The sequence below is a fragment of the Corvus brachyrhynchos genome, unplaced genomic scaffold, assembly GCF_000691975.1.
Source record: "Corvus brachyrhynchos isolate BGI_N302 unplaced genomic scaffold, ASM69197v1 scaffold428, whole genome shotgun sequence".
Lineage (NCBI taxonomy): Eukaryota > Metazoa > Chordata > Aves > Passeriformes > Corvidae > Corvus > Corvus brachyrhynchos.
Window position 1 is genome coordinate 130,368 of NW_008239766.1, and position 6,197 is coordinate 136,564.

Sequence of the window (6,197 nt, forward strand, 5' to 3'; positions counted from 1 at the left end):
GAAAAGGAGGCTCAGGGGAGACCTTATCACTCTCTAAAACTCCCTGAAAGGTGGTTGTAGCCAGGTGGGGGTCAGTCTCTTCTCCCAGGCAACCACTGACAGAACGAGAGGACACAGTCTTAAGCTGTGCCAGGGGAAGTTTAGGCTAGATGTTAGGAAAAAAATTCTTCACTGAAAAAGTGATTAGGCACTGGAATTCTTCACTGAAAGAGTGATTAGGCACTGGGCAGCCTTTCACTCACCCACTGGAACAGTGGAGGGCTGCCCAGGGAAGTGATGGAGTCGCCATCCCTGGGGGTGTTTAAAAAAAGACTGGACATAGCACTCGGTGCCATAGTTTAGTTGATCAGGTGGTGTTGGATCATAAGTTGGACTTGATGATCTCAAAGGTCTTTTCCAACCTAGTTAATTCTGTGATTCTGTGATCATTAATTTGCTTTACATGAAAACTAAAGTTGCGCAATTTTTATACCTTTATTTGAAGGAGAAAATACAAATTAATATTGGCATCATTGTTTTCATAGTCCCTAAAACAGTCGGATCATGGACGCATTGAAAAGAAGAAGGAAAATCCCAGTGGGCTTTTCAGAATCCTATCAGAAGTTAAACGGCACACATAGAATGTAGTTAAACTGCAGTGTTGCTTTTGAAACAAAATATTGAGTCTGTCGTCAGCCTGGTGTTCATTTGGGAAGAAAATCTGAATCACGCCATGTTTGGATCAAACAGAAAACTCATCACAGTTTGAGTTTTAAGTGGAGTCTCTCCTTGTACCTCTATTGCCTTCAGTCAGATAACATTAAATAACTGTACATATGGTCATTGCTCACTTATATTTGGTAAATCTCAAGAAATCTATTGATGAGTTTTATTATGCAGATCTTCACTTGTAAGATGAGCAAGTTTTGTCCTTGTGGAAATTGCAGAGGAAATTCCCATAGCAGATACCTACTATACTGTATTCAACTCTCTGGACTACCTTTCACTTTAGGATAAATCATGTGGTGTGAAATATGTGGACCTCAAAGAATAAATACTTGAATCCCAGTTGAGGTTTTTGCAAGGGTTGTACAGGACTGTAAGGGGATTTAAGAGAAATGAAGTTTAAGAATATTGTGTCATGCCTTTCCACTTACCCATATTTGGAAATTTGGTCATAGACTGGAACTCATATTTTCTAGGGAAAAGGTAGAGTTAAAACATTCATTATGCTTTTGAAAGGCTTAAAGATTCATTTAAGTTATTCTTCAAATTCAGAAAAGAATCCCCAGGAGATAATCAAGTTTTCATTCTTTTTAATAATTGCACAATTATTGTGCAATTGGCATTGGGAATTGATCTCTACTTATGGAAGAAGAATGGCCTGGTACCTAATTGGATACAGCTGTACACTGTTTGGGCTTATTTTTAGAACTGAAGAGGATAATGAGATATTTCAGATACTGTGGAATCCTTAGCAGGATTACATGAACTCAGTAAATCCATCTCAAAAAATTGTGAATTACATGGTACATTGAATTGCAAATTATAACTCATCCCTCATGTAACTTCACTGGTTTCAGTGAAATTGCAATGCTCACAGAAGATCTCACACTTTACCCCTTTGCAATAACACTTTCAAAAGCATGTTACTGATCTGCAACATCAGGTAACATAGTGGTTGACCTTGAAGCTTTATTAAGGCGTGGGATTGAAAAGCAAGAGATATATCTTTAAGTTGTCACAATTTCTTTTTTGTCTTTGCGGATTTACACACACCATCCCCCTCCCCCCCCAAATCTCAACACTTTCTGTAATGTCTTTCTATAGCAGTCCTCAGGATTGCACTATCCCTTTAGTTCTCCCTTCTTCAGGCTTCTCTATGACTTGGTTTGTGGGGTTTTTTTGAACTGTCAGAAATGAGAAGTGTAGAAGATACAGTTTGCAGAGAAGTAGCTCTGACATTTCCCCACAGGTAAGATGGTGAACTGTTTACAGCAGTGTGATTGGTCTGTCAATATTTCAATAAATTTTTCCTATAAAATGTTGACTGATGATACAAGCTCTCACTGTTTGTCATTAAACTGCAGAATGAGCTGACAGTGTTGCATTAGAGCTGTGTGAAATTGTGTTGATGTAGAAGGATATAATAAAAATTGTTAATTCAGGACCATAATTTAAAAAAATGTATTCAAGTGATTCTTGAGACATCTGAAACTGAGTCATCACTTGGAAACATTCCTATGCTGTCGCGACAGAGGGAGAGCCCGGACACTCAATATGAGTGATCAACAAGCTTCTGTTTATTGATCAGTCGTGGATTACAGATATAGTGTGACTAATGAGGCTTATGCATATTCCAAAAGGCGCAAGCTGAGTGGTTTACGGCACTGCCGCTGACCCCTCCCTCTAGTTCTACCTTTCTGGTGAGCAAGTTCCTCTTTCCCATGCCTAAGTTCCTCTTTTTCCCATGCCCCGACCATAAGCTGTCTATTGTTAACTGTACTGCTCACCAAGGCCAGCATGTCCCCGCTGTATCAGCATAAGGCCTTGATCAGCTGCAGAGGGTCTATGCATCCTTTCTCACGTAGCTCAGCTATTATACAAGATGAGTGCGATATTCTGCTAAATCATGCTCTGTAAGCTGCAAAGGGTCTACGTGTCCTCGGTCACGTAGCCAATTCTCCTCCACACTATGCCCATTCAGCAGCCTGATTGTAAGAACTGCCTCCTTGGTAGCCAAAGAGCAGGAAACTGTTCCATTTGATAACATGGTATATGTGTAGCAGACAACCAGAAAGCTGGATAATGGGAAAAGGCAACAGAAAAATCATTCGTCCTAGTTTTATGGCCAACACAGCCTGAGGCAGCCTCCTGGCTGTGGTAGTGCCTGAGAATTTCTTCTCACAGCCTTAAGGGCCTCGATAGGCTCTTCTGCAGGTTCCTGAGAAAAGAGTGTTGTACAGTTCAGCTGGACCTCTTAGAGTATTGTCTAGATGTTTTAAATCACAACATCAAAGTTGCTTTTGTTCTGAAAAAAAATCTGTTCTGGTTTGGCCAAATTTAGAAATATATCCTCTGAGAGATGGCAGGTCACAACCACCCCTCCCCCCACCAGGTTCAGGAAAAACAAATTTTCCTTGAAGGAAAGTGAAGGAGATAAAAACTATTTATTTAACAAACACATGGGAAAAGGATGATAATGCTAAATAATACAATCTCTCGCTGTGGAGAAAAGACCTGGGAAAGTGTTAGAGTCCTCCCTTTGGTCTCCTCGGAGCTGGGGCTTGGGCCAGGGCCAGGCCCTCTGTGCTTGGTGGAAAGTCCTCCTGATGTGTTCTGATATTGAAGCAGTCCAGCAGAAAAGGGAGAAAATCTGAAATTCCAGGGAAGGAAAAAAGTTCAACTCTCATTCTCTCTCCGGAGAAAAGAAGCTGAAAAACTGGCCAAAAGCTGTCTGGAAAGCCGCAAGCTGGGTGCTTCCTCGGTCCCCTGCTGCAGCTGAAAAAAAGTTGCTATCTCTGTGTGACCTTGAACAAGCTGCAAACTGCTTTGAAAAAGTTTTGCTCAGTTTTTCCTTCCCCCTCTCAGGCTCAGTTTAAAGGCATAGAAAGGCACAAAAATTGATTTCTGGGCAATGATATGGGATACACATCATGAAGTCACCCCAAGACAAAATCATGGAAGTATTTCTTGTCAAGTAGGCAAAATGATGTTGGATAGCATGTTTAGTCCAGTTGGGAAATTTGCTGTTGGACTGCAATGCTTGTCTTACTGTTTGGGTAAGAAGTTGGATCAAAACAAAGCAAAGTGATCTCAAACTCTCCAGAGGTGATGCCTGTTGTTTCTCAAACCAGCATAATCAGGTGCCAATGCAGGGCTCAAAGAAGGGCAGGCTGCTGCATGGCAGGGAGGATGAAAGATTTAGTGTTAACTCCTCACCCAGCAAGAGACCGTTCTTGTATTAGGGTATGAAATGCCTTTGAAGACCTGCCAACCGACAGGTAGAGGGACCATTATGAACTGCATTAAGATTTTATTTAAACTCTTTAAAATGCAAGGTGCAAATAGCCAAAAGTATGTTCCCATTGCTCTGTGAATATAAACAGTAGCTGATCTCTGTGATGACATTTACCTATGCTGGAGAGGAACAGAGAAATAACTCTCTTGTGCCCACCATACTCATGAGTTATTCTACCTTTCCTCAGGAGTGAAGAAAAATGTCATCATAGAGATCAGCAGCCATATAATGTACAAAGCATAGTTAATGCGTTGGATGTGGGTACATATTATTTATTTTCTTGAGGTATTGATGACCATATGCAAGGACACTAATTCTAGGGGTAACATTTTGTTCACCAGCAGCTCTATTTACTTGATATTTTTGTAGCCTTCAGACTTTCTGCCAATTACTACTTTGCTACTTACTTTGAAGGATAATTTTCTCACTGACCCTAAAAATCATCAAATATTTATAGAGAATTTATCTGAGTTATATCACAATTCTCAGCATTCACTGTGGTTTCAGATCAGGAAATTATTTCAATTTAAGAAAGGGCATTTAAGCACTTGCATGCTGAAGTCCATTCTACATGCGTGAATTGCTCTTTTGGCTCTGGATTTATAATAAAAACAGATAAACACATGTCAAGATCTGGTTATTGAAGTTCTTAGAAATGCCTCTGCCCAAATTAAGGTGCAAACGAGACCATATCCAAGTGAAAATACTATGGGTTTTATTTGATAGTAAATATGAGAGAGAGAGAGAGAGAGAAAGAAAGAAAGAAAGAAAAAAAGAAAGAAACGAAAGAAAGAAAAGAAAGAAAGAAAAGAAAGAAAGAAAAGAAGTAGAAAGTAGGTGGGGGGGACAGAAAGGGAGTGACAGGGACAGAATAAGGAAAATATCACCACTCCATGGATCCCAATGATGCTCCATTGATCCTCTCCAGCTGTTCTTCTTGGTGGTGAAGGTCCCCCTGAAAAGCATAGAATTCGATGGGTTAAAATATGCTCAGGCCAGATAGGAAGACCCAGGTGCCTCCCTGCAGGGGAGTGGAGGGGGGAGACGTTTGCCATTGTCTCTTGCCACAGACTCTTGGTTTGTTGTATCACAGACAGTCCTGTAGTGCAAGCCTTCAGAAATGACTCTGGGGGGCACTTTGGGGGGGTCTTTGATGGATTATGATTCTCCCTCAGCTGTCTCTTGTAGGTACAAAAATGCTGTTAGTGAGGATCTTCTTGTTATTTTTCTAAGTCCGTGAGAGACTTTTCTCTCTCACAGAAGAGGTAGCAGGGAATGTAAACAACCAAGCCACCTGCAACCTTGGAAAGTCTTGTTTATGGTATAGTAGAAAATATTTTGATAATGGATGTTTTAGGATTTTGGCCAATCACCCCCAAGGGGTGGCTGGTCCTTTGTCCAATTAGACTATGAAGAAAAAAGTCTATAAAAGAGTTTGTAAAATAATTAAATAAATCAATCTTGCTGCACAATTCCTGCCTGCTGGATCTTCTCCTCCTCCTCCTCCCTATGGCTGTGGGACACGGTGATATACCGTAGGAACCAGGCCTGCGGTAATAGTGTGGTATGATTTTTTTTTTTTTTCCTTCTTTTAGGTCTGTTAATAAAATTTTTTATATTCTTTCAAGATTGGTGCCTGCTTTGTGTTTCTCCTAATTCTTATCTCACAGAAGGTAAACGGTAATGAGGATTTTGGGCCAAACCACCACACTAAATTGGTGTTTCTGCCCGGTTACAAACCCAACTCGCTACACCCACCTGGAGTACTTGTGCCAGTTCTGGGGTCCCCAACATAAAAAGGATGTGAACTTGTTGAGTAAATCCAAAAGAGGGCACAAAAATGATCAGAGGACTGGAGCACCTCTCCTATGAGAACAGGCTGAGAGAGTTGGGACTGTTCAGCCTGGAGAAGGGAAGGCACCACACCACAGAGAGACATGAAAACACAGAATAATCCTGAGTTGGAAGGGACCCAAACGAATCATTGAAATCCAACTCCTGGCCCTTCACAGGACACTCCAACAATTACACCATGTTCCTGAGAGAGTTGTCTAAAAACTTTGTGAGCTCTGGAAGATTTGAGGCTGGGACCATTTCCCTGGGGTGCCTGTTCCAGTGCCAAACCACCCTCTACGTGAAGAAACTTTTCCTGATATCCAACCTAAACCTCCCCTGACACAACTTCAGGCTATTCCAC